Source organism: Arachis hypogaea, chromosome 16 (assembly GCF_003086295.3).
Source record: "Arachis hypogaea cultivar Tifrunner chromosome 16, arahy.Tifrunner.gnm2.J5K5, whole genome shotgun sequence".
Lineage (NCBI taxonomy): Eukaryota > Viridiplantae > Streptophyta > Magnoliopsida > Fabales > Fabaceae > Arachis > Arachis hypogaea.
The window spans coordinates 76,916,399-76,931,398 of NC_092051.1; the positions used below are offsets into that span (position 1 = coordinate 76,916,399).

The 15,000-nt window shown below is 33.8% G+C and overlaps 1 non-coding gene across 1 annotated transcript; it reads left to right on the plus strand.

The window, feature by feature from the left end:
- Positions 1-4,696: 4,696 nt before the first annotated feature.
- TRNAM-CAU (transfer RNA methionine (anticodon CAU)) lies at positions 4,697-4,770 on the plus strand. Its single transcript has one exon. It is a non-coding gene; the product is annotated as a tRNA-Met (tRNA).
- The last annotated feature ends 10,230 nt before the right edge of the window (positions 4,771-15,000 follow it).

A 15,000-nucleotide genomic window follows, 5' to 3' on the forward strand; every position in this document is an offset into this window, starting at 1 on the left:
TTTGTATATACAATAATCTAAATTTCCTTAACATTTTGCGATTCTGATGTCAAATCATACTATATTTCTGTAAAAAAAAATGGTCGATTTAAAAAATAAAATACTAATTATATATATAATTATATAGATAAAAGTAGATATAAGACGATAAGACGATTTTTTCGATTCCTTTTTGTATCTAAAGGATATATAATTGAATTAGTATCAAGGCCTCAGAATACAGTTAACACAATGCGTGTGCGCATCTATGCGTGTATCCATTTGTATCCGCATACCGGATATGTTACGCTAAATTGAAGAAAGAAATATAGATTATAGATTAACGACCTCTCAATAATTTGCAATCAATTCATTCCATTTTTTCCTTTTTCGAGGATAAATTTACATATTTAAAATTTTTTTCCGATGTACGAATACCCTATCCTATCCATCTGGAAATCTTAGTTCAAACTCTTCGATACTGGGTGAAAGATCCACCCCTTTTTCATTTATTAAGATTGTTTCTTTATGAGTATTGTAATTGGAATAGTCTTATTACTCAAAAAAAACTTATTTTTACTTTTTCAAAAAGTAATCCAAGATTTTTCCTTTTTGGGTGGTCTACGAGCAGCTGCTCAATCGATTAGTTATGAAATACCATTAACTCTATGTGTGTTATCAATATCTCTACGTGCGATTCGTTGATACAAAAACTTCTCGATGCTATTGCTATGGCCCTTTCCTTGTAGGACAACTTTATAGGAAAATAGGAAAGGGGCAGAATATAAAAAATTCATTATTATTCTCACTTCAAGTCTGATTGAAGAACAAAATCTGATAGTTATATGAGTGAAATCAGACAGCTTCTATAGAAATAGAAATTCGAGATTCTATTTAGATAATTTACAAATACTATATTAGATTAGATAGTAGATTACCAGCCTATTATATATATATAATATATATATAATATATATTATATTTATCTTATATATATTATATATGGGTATATGGTTATATATGTTATTTCTATGGTATGATGATTTGAAATTGCAGTCAAAATATTGAGTCTCATTTTCTATGTAAAAGAATTAAGTGAAAAAAAATTAGAAACAGACGAGTCTTATTACCCCAGGATTGGATAATTAGTAATCTTGTCTTGAAGCGGGCTCAAAAGACCAACCTTATTGAGATTGAGTTTTTGCTACTGTTTGGATGATTTATTATTCATGTATTAACAGAAACAGAAAATAAGGGCAGCTCAAAAAAAAGAAGTGGATGGTTAGAAGCACCAAGATACACAAGGGATTAGTAACACGGATTATGTAAATTGTCAAAAGGAACATTTCCACATAATCTAAATAAAGAATACTAATTGGGGCTTAAAGTTGGTAGAAAAGAGAAGGCAGTCCTCCCCCAATTCCGATCTAGAGTATGCTCCTATCCACTGATTAAATAAATGACTATCGGGAACGAAATAATCCGTTAATCTTTTTTTTTTTAAGTATCCCCTTTTGATTTGCACAAAAAAAGACGAATAGGAACAAAAAAAATGACCCCGTCGTTTTGTTTTCTCTCTCTCTCTTTTTCTGAAGAGAGAATTTTTCTAATTTATTAGAAAAAAATATGCAAGTCTTTTTCGTAACCTAAAACGATGGACGGAGGGTTATAAAGATAATTCCAAAATATTTTCTTTATTGAAGAATAAAGCTATTACTTAATAAATTTTTGATTTTTAAGGGATAAGATCAATTCAGAAGGACCTTTTGTATCATTTAGAATATATATAAATTAATTTTATTTGTCTTTATTTTAAAATACAATGAGAACAGACAGAATTCAATTGGTCTAATTCAGAACCATCCGATAATTTTTAATCTTATTAATCTTAGGGATATCGCAAGAAAGAAATAATCGGCTAGGTCCTTAGGTTTATTTAAGGCTTTCGAGGAGCCGTATGAGGTGAAAATCTCATGTACGGTTCTGGAATAGCGATGGGGACAGTAACGTTCTCACCGACTAGCATTATCTAATAGTTTAAGTACAGTTGATATAGTTGATGCACAATCAAAATATGGTTTTTTGGGGTGGAATTTGTGGCGGCAACCTATAGGTTTCGTCGTTTTTCTAATTTCTTCCCTAGCAGAATGTGAAAGATTACCTTTTGATTTACCAGAAGCGGAAGAAGAATTAGTAGCGGGTTATCAAACCGAATATTCGGGTATCAAATTTGGTTTATTTTATGTTGCTTCCTATTTAAACCTATTAATTTCTTCATTATTTGTAACAGTTCTTTACTTGGGCGGTTCAAATATCTCTATTCCGTACCTATTCATTTCTGAGTCTTTTGAAATAACTAAAGCATATGGAGTTTTTGGAACTACAATTGATATCTTTATCACATTAGCTAAAACTTATTTGTTTTTGTTCCTTTCTATCACAGCAAGATGGACTTTGCCTAGGCTAAGAATGGACCAATTATTAAATCTTGGGTGGAAATTTCTTTTACCTATTTCTCTCGGCAATCTATTATTAACAACTTCGTCTCAACTATTTTCACTGTAAAATATGGATCCTCTAGATTTGTAACTTGTCGCAAACAAGAGAAAGAAACAAAAAAACTATTTCATAGATATTCACGATATGTTCCTTATGGTAACTGGGTTCATGAATTATGGTCAACAAACAATCCGAGCTGCAAGATACATTGGTCAAAGTTTCATGATTACCTTATCCCACGCAAATCGTTTACCCGTAACTATTCAATATCCTTATGAAAAATTAATTACATCAGAACGTTTTCGCGGTCGAATCCATTTTGAATTTGATAAATGCATTGCTTGTGAAGTATGTGTTCGTGTATGTCCTATAGATTTACCCGTTGTTGATTGGAAACTGGAAACAGATATTCGAAAGAAACGTTTGCTTAATTACAGTATTGATTTCGGAATTTGTATATTTTGTGGTAATTGTGTTGAGTATTGTCCAACAAATTGTTTATCAATGACTGAAGAATATGAACTTTCAGTTTATGATCGTCATGAATTGAATTATAATCAAATTGCTTTAGGCCGATTACCAATGTCAGTAATTGATGATTATACAATTCGAACTATTCTAAATAAAAAATAATAGGATATAATAAAATCGTTTTATTTATTTATAAGAATTCAATATTAATATATAAATAAAAATCATATTAGATTTCACATTATTCTGTTTCATATATCATATATATAAATAGATATGAAACAGAATAATATAAATTTGAAAAATAATAAGATTAAATAGAAAAAAAAACTATTCCATATTTTCAAAATAAATTTATTATTATTAAAATATTCTTTTATTCTATCTATTTCATTTCGATATCTGTTCTATAACTATTCTATAACTATATATCTATATAGTTAGACTTATATTTAGTTATACTTATATACTAATATATACTTATATTATATATTATATAGTTTCTCGACCTACTCTTTCGTATAACGAATGAAATAACATAAATCCCATAACTTAACTGGTACCTATTCCGACTTGTTAGGATTTGATGAAATTCAATGCGGAGAGAAATCTCGTAGATAAAAGATTTCCCTGGTCGTATCAAAAAGGTCATGAAATTTCGATGCATTTATCTCTTATTTTACATATAATGGATTTACCTGAACCACTACATGATTTTCTTTTAGTCTTTTTGGGATCATGTCTTGTATTAGGAAGTTTAGGAGTAATATAATCAAATTCGATTTATATTAATATTTCATTTTTTTTTTTCGAATTTGAATTCATTTGTTTTTCGCGATTCTATGTTTTCAACACTAATATTGACAACAGTATTGAAAACAAATATAATCCGATCGTGAAGAAATCGATCGATTTCTTCACGTTACAGAGGCAATTTTTAGCAAATAGTGAGTTCGTTAAACTTTCTGTGATACAAACATGAAGTTCCTTTTTTATTTTTATTCAAGGGTAAATAAATAAAAAAGAATTAATTTAATTTGAATAAAGGATACCACTCTTGACAAAGAAAAGGTTGGTCCATCTTTTTTTTATTTACGCATCCTATTTTTCCTATTTTTTTTTGAAGGGGGAGGGGGTTGCTAACTCAATGGTAGAGTACTCGGCTTTTAAGTGCGACTCCATTTTTTACACATTTTTATGAAGCAATTGTTTCGTCCATAACCTCGGTAGGGTTTGTAAGACCACGACTGATCCAGAAAGGAATGAATGGAAAAAGCCGCATGTCGTATCAATAGCGAATTCTAAAAGGATCTCATTCTTATTGGATCGGACCATTTTTTTGTTTGAATTCGTGAACAAAATAAGTTGGGTTTAAGTAATAAAGGGATAGAAGATATATTTATTCGCTACAAAGAGTACTACATCCTTGATCGTGAAATATCGATTGCTTGTTGAACCCTGTGAATTGCGTGAAAGTAGGATACTCCAAATTCGTGAGTCCAAGAGTTTTATAAAACTCTCTTGATGGAAAAAAATGTGAATGAAAGATCCCGCTGAATTGAATTGGGTCCATGAATCTAAGAAATAGCGAGAATTCTTGATCTCTCTCAATATCTCTCTCAATTCGAAAATCCAGGATTTGAATTGATGTCCTTTCATCGAATCCTCCTAAATTGCATTGATTTATCCGAAAGATTTCACTTCAATTGGAATTTGGTTATTCACCATGTACGAGGATCCCCGCTAAGCATCCATGGCTGAATGGTTAAAGCGCCCAACTCATAATTGGCGAATTCGTAGGTTCAATTCCTACTGGATGCACGCCAATGGGACCCATACTGTCTGTACAGCGGGTCGTACAAATTGCATAGTATCATAAATTGCTATTCCGGGTATTACCCATCCGCCCGGAGAATTTATAAACAGATACAAATCTTTGTTCTCGTCCTCCATACTAAGGTATATTATAAGGCCAATAAGTTGATTCGATATTTCACTATCAACCTCTTGGCCTAAAAAAAGTAGTCTTTCTCTATAAAGTCGGTTGATTAGGATAAGATTTTATCCTTTAAGAGCCGTACATGCATCTTTTGATGCATACGGTTCACAAAAGATCGCAAAAATAAATCAATGTGTAGATTTCAACCCCTTTTTTATTACTTTATGACTCTTTTCCAGAATGGACTTTTTAGAATTTCTAACGAAGGGAAAGGAAAGGTCTCCTCTATGAAGCAGAGAATGATCGATCGAAGACTGAGAAGATCTTTTAAGCATCGGTTGCGACATCGGATGAGACTTATCCAGGGAGCAAAGACTCCGGTTGTCTTTCGTCTTTGAAGAAGTCAAACGCAACCTAGAAAGAGGCTACGAAGCGGTCGAGGGTTGAGTGAGGGCCAGTGGTTGCGTTGCGAATATTGAATTCCATGTACTAGATATCCCTGCTTCTTTGAATCTGTTACTGGGTAGGCCATGTAACCATGCCTTTGGGTGCTGTTCCTTCTTCGTTACAACAAAAGATCAAGATGCCAAGAGATGGGGGAATTCTTACTATCCATGGAGATGCTGATAGGGAGACAGCTTTCTTCGAGGTGAAGGATGACAATGCAGGATTTAATCTAACCGGGTTCCAGTTTGTTAATGCTATAGAAAGGGTGCCCCTTTCTTTTTATCCTATGCAAATCATTACGTGGCTCATATAGAGATGGGACATTTCCCTGGACTTGGCTTGGGGAAGAAAGAGCAAGGGGTCACCAAACTTTGTGAATCACAAGGCAACTTATAGGCTGGGTTATGTTCCAACTGAAGAAGACAAGGCAGCCGAGGTAGATGGGCGAAAGAGAGAAGAGGGTTTGGCCCCATATCCCAAAACTCTCATTCAAAGGCGTAAATGGGTTTCTCATAATCAGCTCGAGGTGGGTTAGTTATCAGGATATCCTGAGTAGTTTATCCCCATTCTCTGAGCCTTTCGGATATCCTCCCTTTCTTCAATCTAGTCTATTTAAGCGGGCTATTCCCCGAAAATGCCATTCCTTTTTCGTTGGGGGTCAAAATCTTCCTTATTTGGTCAATTCCTGCATAAAGGTAGGGCTGGGCAGTAGCTTTACCCGTTGTCAGAATCGAATGTAGCCTTTCATTTAAAAAGGCAAGGCCCCTAGCGATAGGGGGAAAGAAGAGCGCATATTAAGAATAAATCACTTAAGATGTTCATCTCCACTTACTCTATCTAACCAGCTTTATCTGATTCAACCGCAGCAGAAGAAGGGGCCGTATCAGTCGGCTTGCCAATCAACTGACCCGCTTTCCTTGGTCGACAAGGGAGCTACCCCTAATCCCTACTTCAGCAGAGTTTCTTCTATCTTTTTTTCATATGGTCCGCTGATAAGCCTCGGGCTTTTCTTCTTACTGAATTGATGGAATTCTTTATCTGACTGAACAGTCCGTTGGTTCAATTCAAACTAGCGCTTCGCCCCTTTCCTCTTTCTTTGTAAGAAAGACATCCGGTGTGGCGATCCGATCAGCGAAATTCAATCCTTCCAAAAATGACGTAAGTAATGGATTCTATCTGTCTGAATCCATCGGTAGGCTAATCTTGACAGTATACCATAAGGAACATATCGTGAATATCTATGAAATAGTTTTTTTGTTTCTTTCTCTTGTTTGCGACAAGTTACAAATCTAGAGGATCCATATTTTACAGTGAAAATAGTTGAGACGAAGTTGTTAATAATAGATTGCCGAGAGAAATAGGTAAAAGAAATTTCCACCCAAGATTTAATAATTGGTCCATTCTTAGCCTAGGCAAAGTCCATCTTGCTGTGATAGAAAGGAACAAAAACAAATAAGTTTTAGCTAATGTGATAAAGATATCAATTGTAGTTCCAAAAACTCCATATGCTTTAGTTATTTCAAAAGACTCAGAAATGAATAGGTACGGAATAGAGATATTTGAACCGCCCAAGTAAAGAACTGTTACAAATAATGAAGAAATTAATAGGTTTAAATAGGAAGCAACATAAAATAAACCAAATTTGATACCCGAATATTCGGTTTGATAACCCGCTACTAATTCTTCTTCCGCTTCTGGTAAATCAAAAGGTAATCTTTCACATTCTGCTAGGGAAGAAATTAGAAAAACGACGAAACCTATAGGTTGCCGCCACAAATTCCACCCCAAAAAACCATATTTTGATTGTGCATCAACTATATCAACTGTACTTAAACTATTAGATAATGCTAGTCGGTGAGAACGTTACTGTCCCCATCGCTATTCCAGAACCGTACATGAGATTTTCACCTCATACGGCTCCTCGAAAGCCTTAAATAAACCTAAGGACCTAGCCGATTATTTCTTTCTTGCGATATCCCTAAGATTAATAAGATTAAAAATTATCGGATGGTTCTGAATTAGACCAATTGAATTCTGTCTGTTCTCATTGTATTTTAAAATAAAGACAAATAAAATTAATTTATATATATTCTAAATGATACAAAAGGTCCTTCTGAATTGATCTTATCCCTTAAAAATCAAAAATTTATTAAGTAATAGCTTTATTCTTCAATAAAGAAAATATTTTGGAATTATCTTTATAACCCTCCGTCCATCGTTTTAGGTTACGAAAAAGACTTGCATATTTTTTTCTAATAAATTAGAAAAATTCTCTCTTCAGAAAAAGAGAGAGAGAGAAAACAAAACGACGGGGTCATTTTTTTTGTTCCTATTCGTCTTTTTTTGTGCAAATCAAAAGGGGATACTTAAAAAAAAAAGATTAACGGATTATTTCGTTCCCGATAGTCATTTATTTAATCAGTGGATAGGAGCATACTCTAGATCGGAATTGGGGGAGGACTGCCTTCTCTTTTCTACCAACTTTAAGCCCCAATTAGTATTCTTTATTTAGATTATGTGGAAATGTTCCTTTTGACAATTTACATAATCCGTGTTACTAATCCCTTGTGTATCTTGGTGCTTCTAACCATCCACTTCTTTTTTTTGAGCTGCCCTTATTTTCTGTTTCTGTTAATACATGAATAATAAATCATCCAAACAGTAGCAAAAACTCAATCTCAATAAGGTTGGTCTTTTGAGCCCGCTTCAAGACAAGATTACTAATTATCCAATCCTGGGGTAATAAGACTCGTCTGTTTCTAATTTTTTTTCACTTAATTCTTTTACATAGAAAATGAGACTCAATATTTTGACTGCAATTTCAAATCGATGGGGGAAAACTAATGAGCTCAGATATTAATGAACTCTATCGAAGAGTTATCTATCGGAACAATACTCTTATCGATCTATTAACAACAAGTAGATCTACGCCAAGCGAATTAGTAATGTGCCAGGAGAAATTGGTACAAGAAGCCGTGGATACGCTTCTGGATAATGGAATCCGCGGGCAACCGATGAGGGATGGTCATAATAAGGTTTACAAATCATTTTCAGATATAATTGAAGGTAAAGAGGGAAGATTTCGCGAAACCCTGCTTGGAAAAAGGGTTGATTATTCGGGGCGTTCTGTTATTGTAGTAGGACCATCACTTTCATTACATCGATGTGGATTACCTCGCGAAATAGCAATAGAACTTTTCCAGACATTTGTAATTCGTGGTCTAATTCGAAAGCATTTTGCTTCGAACATGGGAATTGCTAAGAGTAAAATTCGGGAAAAAGAACCGATTGTATGGGAAATCCTTCAAGAAATTATGCAGGGGCATCCCGTCTTGCTAAATAGAGCGCCTACTCTGCATAGATTAGGCATACAGGCATTCCAACCTATTTTAGTGGAAGGGCGCGCTATTTGTTTACACCCATTAGTTTGTAAGGGATTCAATGCAGACTTTGATGGAGACCAAATGGCTGTTCATGTGCCTTTATCTTTGGAAGCCCAAACGGAAGCTCGTTTACTTATGTTTTCTCATATGAACCTATTGTCTCCGTCGATGGGAGATCCTATTTCCGTACCGACTCAAGATATGCTTATTGGGCTTTATATATTAACGAGCGGGAATCGTCGAGGTATTAGTGCAAACAGGTATAGTCCGTGTAATCGCAGAAATTCGAAAACTGAAAGAATTTACAATAATAACAATAGATATACGAAAAAAAAAAAAGAACCCTTTTTTTGTAATTCCTATGATGCAATTGGAGCTTATCGACAAAAAAAAATAAATTTCGATAGTCCTTTGTGGTTCCGCTGGCGGCTAGATCAGCGCGTTATTTCCTCAAGAGAAGCTCCTATCGAAGTTCATTATGAACCGTTGGGTATCTATCATGAGATTTATGGTCATTATATAGTAGTAAGAAGTATAAAAAAACAAATTCGTTGTATATACATTCGAACTACTGTTGGTCATATTTCTTTTTATCGAGAAATCGAAGAAGCTATACAAGGTTTTTGTCGAGCCCATTTATATAGTATCTAGTTAAGTCAATTTCTGATGCGGATTTGAATTCAAGGATCAATTAGGATCGGGTAGCATCTTAGTTTTTAAAATAAACTTCTACACGAATCAACATAAGCAAAGAAGCGAAGTTTTCAAACCATTGACTAAAACCCATTGTTGAACTTAATCCCACTGAGCAGAATATGGAGGTACTTATGGAGAACGGGCTGATCTGGTCTTTCACAATAAAGTAATCGGTGGAACTGCCATTAAGCGACTTATTAGTAGATTAATAGATCACTTCGGAATGGCATATACATCACATATACTGGATCAAGTAAAAACTTTGGGGTTCCGGCAAGCTACTGTTACATCCATTTCCTTAGGGGTCGACGATCTTTTAACCATACCGTCTAAGGGGTGGCTTGTTCAAGATGCTGAACAACAAAGTTTTATTTTGGAAAAACACCATCCGTTTTATGAGAATTTTTTACTAAAATACAAATATTAAAAAAAGTGTATTAGGAATTTGAATTTGTTTATTCGACCTTTTTTAGTACTTTGAAATATTCGGAAATATTAGAAGTATTGTGCAAAGATTCAGAAAAATAAATAATTCTATTTATATGTTCACTCTTTTTTTTTTATTAACTGAAGCCTTTACAAAAGAGATAAAACCGACGAATAAGAAACAAAACTCATTAGGAAAAAAATATTTTATCTTTTATTCTTTTTTTATGGAATATACACATCAATCTTTATGGATCATACCTTTCATTCCGCTTCCAGTTCCTATGTTGATAGGGGCGGGACTTCTATTTTTTCCCACAGCAACAAAAAATCTTCGACGTAGGTGGGCTTTTCTCAGTATTTTATTGTTAGGTATAGTTATGCTTTTTTCCGTCGCGCTGTCGATCGATCAAATAAATAACAATAAGAGTTTCATCTATCAATATGTGTGGTCTTGGACTATAAATAATGATCTTTCTTTAGAATTTGGTTACTTGATCGATTCACTTACCCTTATTATGTTAATATTAATCACTACTGTTGGCATTTTGGTTCTTATTTATAGTGATAATTATATGTCTCACGATCAAGGATATTTGAGATTTTTTGCTTATATGAGTTTTTTTAATGCTTCAATGTTGGGATTAGTTACTAGTTCAAATTTGATCCAAATTTATATCTTTTGGGAATTAGTTGGAATGTGTTCTTATCTATTAATAGGTTTTTGGTTTACACGTCCTATTGCAGCAAATGCTTGTCAAAAGGCATTTGTAACTAATCGTTTAGGGGATTTTGGTTTATTATTAGGTATTTTAGGTCTTTATTGGATAACGGGTAGTTTGGAATTTCGGGATTTGTTTCAAATATTCAATAACTTGATTTTTAATAATTATCTTAATGTTTTTTTTGTTACTTTGTGTGCCCTATTGTTATTTTGCGGTTCCGTAGCTAAATCTGCCCAATTTCCCCTTCATGTATGGTTACCGGATGCTATGGAGGGGCCTACTCCAATTTCTGCTCTTATACATGCTGCTACTATGGTAGCGGCGGGAATCTTTCTTGTAGCTAGACTTCTTCCTCTTTTCATAGCTATACCTACCATAATGAATGGAATAGCTTTCATTGGTATAATAACATTATTTTTGGGAGCTACTTTAGCTATTGCTCAAAAAGATATTAAGAGAAATTTGGCCTATTCTACAATGTCTCAATTGGGTTATATGATGTTAGCTCTAGGTATGGGATCTTCCCGAGCTGCTCTATTTCATTTAATTACTCATGCTTATTCAAAAGCATTGTTGTTCTTAGGATCTGGATCAATTATTCATTCAATGGAAACTATTGTTGGATATTCTCCAGAAAAAAGTCAAAATATGGTTCTTATGGGTGGGTTAACAAAACATACGCCAATTACAAAAACAGCTTTTTTAATAGGTACGCTCTCTCTTTGTGGTATTCCACCCTTTGCTTGTTTTTGGTCCAAAGATCTGATTCTTAATGATAGTTGGTTGTATTCGCCAATTTTTGCAATATTAGCTTATTTTACAGCTGGATTAACCGCATTTTATATGTTTCGCATCTATTTACTTGTTTTTGAAGGATATTTCAATGTTCATTTTCAAAATCTCAATGGCAAAAAAAAAAATTCATTATATTCAATATCTTTGTGGGGTAAAGAAAGAAAACAAAAAGTAAACAAAAGATTTTATTTAATAGATTTATTAACATTAATAAATAATGACCAGAAATATCTTTTTTTTAACAAGAGGGCATATTTCCATAGAATTAATCAAAATGTCAAAAGCATAACACGTCTTCTTATTGATACTACTCATTTTGATACTAAAAAGCCTTCTCCTTTTTATCCTCATGAATCCACCAATACTATGCTTTTTTCTATGTTTATATTAGTATTATTTACTTTGTTGGTTGGAGTAATAGGAATCTCTTTTAGCCAAGAAGGAACAAATTTGGATATATTATCCAAATTGTTAATCCCTTCTATAGACCTGTTGCATCAAAATTTTCAAAATTCTTTCGATTGGTTTGAATTTTTAACAAATGCAACTTTTTCGGTCAGTCTGTCTTTTTTCGGAATATTTATAGCGTCTTTTATCTATAAGCCCGTTTATTCGGTTTTACAAAATTTGAACTTAAAAAATATATTTGAAAAAAATGTTCGTAAAACAAAAATTCTAGAAAAAATAATCAATGCCATATATGATTGGTCATCTAATCGTGGTTATCTGGATGCTTTCCGATCGCCCGGAAAGAACAAAAGAAACATCTTGTTCTTTCTTCAGCAATTTCTGATCTCTAGTAGACCTCTCAGTAGGATTCGAACCCAGATGCAGTTCTGACCATCTGTCAGAGAAAAAAGAACGATTGGCTCTGTATCAATGGAATCTCATCATCCATACATAACGAATTGGTGTGATATATTCAAATCATAACATATGAACAGTAAAAACTAGTATTCTTATTGAGACTAGAACTCATAGGGAAGAAAATCTATTTATGAATGGAATCAAATATGAATGGAATCAAAAATGCAGTATATACAAACAAAGGTATTCGGTTATTGGTGAAAAATCAATATACTTCTAATGTCGAATCGGGATCAACTAGGACAGAAATAAAGCATTGGGTCGAACTCTTCTTTGGTGTCAAGGTAATAGCTATGAATAGTCATCGACTACCGGTAAAGGGTAGAAGAATGCGACCTATTATGGGACATACAATGCATTACAGACGTATGATCATTACGCTTCAACCGGGTTATTCTATTCCACCTCTTAGAAAGAAATGAACTTAAATCAAAATACTTAATAGCATGGCGATACATTTATACAAAACTTCTACCCCGAGCACACGCAATGGAGCCGTAGACAGTCAAGTCAAATCCAATCCACGAAATAATTTGATCTATGGACAGCATCGTTGTGGTAAAGGCCGTAATGCCAGAGGAATCATTACCGCAGGGCATAGAGGGGGAGGTCATAAGCGTCTATACCGTAAAATCGATTTTCGCCGGAATGAAAAAGACATATATGGTAGAATCGTAACCATAGAATACGACCCTAATCGAAATGCATACATCTGTCTCATACACTATGGGGATGGTGAGAAAAGATATATTTTACACCCCAGAGGGGCTATAATTGGATTTTTAATGAATCGATTCAATACATTTCTTATGTACCCATAGGTGCTATATTGGATTTGAATCAGATTTCGGATCAATCTATATTGATTGAAAATGATATGCCCTAAATGTCACACATAACGCCTATTATTATTATAAATAGCCCGCTTAGTTTAGTGGTAATAATTGCCACATATGAAATTATTTATATTCATATCATTTCTTTTGCGAACAATGTGGGGTAGAATTTGTTGATTCTCGGATACGTAGATATCAAATGGGCTATATAAAACTCGCATGCCCAGTAACCCATGCGTGGTATTTGAAACGTCTTCCTAGTTATATCGCGAATCTTTTGGATAAACCTCTTAAAGAATTAGAAGGTCTAGTTTACTGCGATGTGTGATTTGATCAAAATTTTTATTGTACAGATTTTGAACAATAAACTGTCATTCCAATCAATTGATTTGGGATGTCCCAGATCTGACGTGTCTCTGGAAGTGAGTAACATGAAACTCAGAATTTTGGGTATAGGGAATATTTCCCATTTAATTGAAAAGGGGAATAGATCTATGGTTTAGTAACAAAGAAATATAAGCTTTACCTCGTAAAAAAGGACCTTTTGTGGGAATTTACTATAATTCCATTATTCCATTTCTTTTCTAAAGAACGGAATTTGTGTTCAAATCAGCAAAAGTATCATGGTTTTCGAAGTTTATCTATCGCATATAGGCTTATATAATAAGGACATCGTGGCATAACCATCGAAACGTATATGGGTAGAACTTATAGCGGGGTCTCGAAAAACTAGCAATTTCTGCTGGGCCTTTATCCTTTTTTTAGGTTCATTGGGGTTCTTATTGGTTGGAATTTCCAGTTATCTTGGTAGGAATTTGTTATCTTTATTTCCGTCTCAGCAAATTCTTTTTTTTCCACAAGGAATCGTGATGTCTTTCTATGGAATCGCGGGTCTCTTTATTAGTTCATATTTGTGGTGTACAATTTGGTGGAATGTGGGTAGTGGTTATGATCGATTCGATAAAAAAGCGGGAATAGTGTGTATTTTTCGTTGGGGATTTCCTGGAAAAAATCGTCGTATTTTTATTCGATTTCTTATGAAAGATATTCAGTCCATCAGAATAGAAGTTAAAGAGGGTATTTCTACTCGTCGTATCCTTTATATGGAAATCATAGGACAGGGGGCCATCCCCCTGACTCGTATTGACGAGAATTTAACTTCACGAGAAATTGAACAAAAAGCTGCAGAATTGGCCTATTTCTTGCGTGTACCAATTGAATTACTTTGAAAAAAAGAAATGAAACTGAAAAAATGAATGCTTTCTTCGGAAAAAGAGATTTTGTTTTGATAGAAGGGGCCCTCTTTGGATTCGAAATCCGACTAATATTCATTACGCGAAGTGTTCCTCCGTGTATTCATTAAAAGGTCTAATTGCTTCGAATCTTAGTAATTGATGTCCTTTGATGAAAGAAAATAATATTGTATTTTTTCGTCATGGTATCTTAAGTTTTTTTATGGGAGAGGCCATAAAATATATTGGGGGTGGACGAATTTCTTCATATATATATATATTATTATCTTTTTTATTCATTCTTTTAGTAATTTGCTCTCTTTTTTTATTTGTTTACTAATCTGACTAATATGGAACTTGGTAAGACAAGGGGGTTAAATAACTGAAAAATAAGATTAGTAAAGAATATTCTTTGAATGCTAAATTTACGTATTGAATTCTTTTTCTTGTCCCCATAATTCAAAAAGTTTTTTTTATTATTGCCGAAGAAATGAAATAAAAGATAGGGTAGAGGTATGACAGTTATTATATGAGGTCTACCCAATGCTAGATGCAAAGGCGCATAATAGATCGATATGAACATGATGAGCTGTCCCGTAATAAACCCAGCTGTTGCTGATAGTTTCTTCTCGGTCCCTTCTTGCATAATCCGAGCTCGAAGAAGGAAGAGATAAGAGGGCCCTATGGAGAATGTGCTCAGAAATC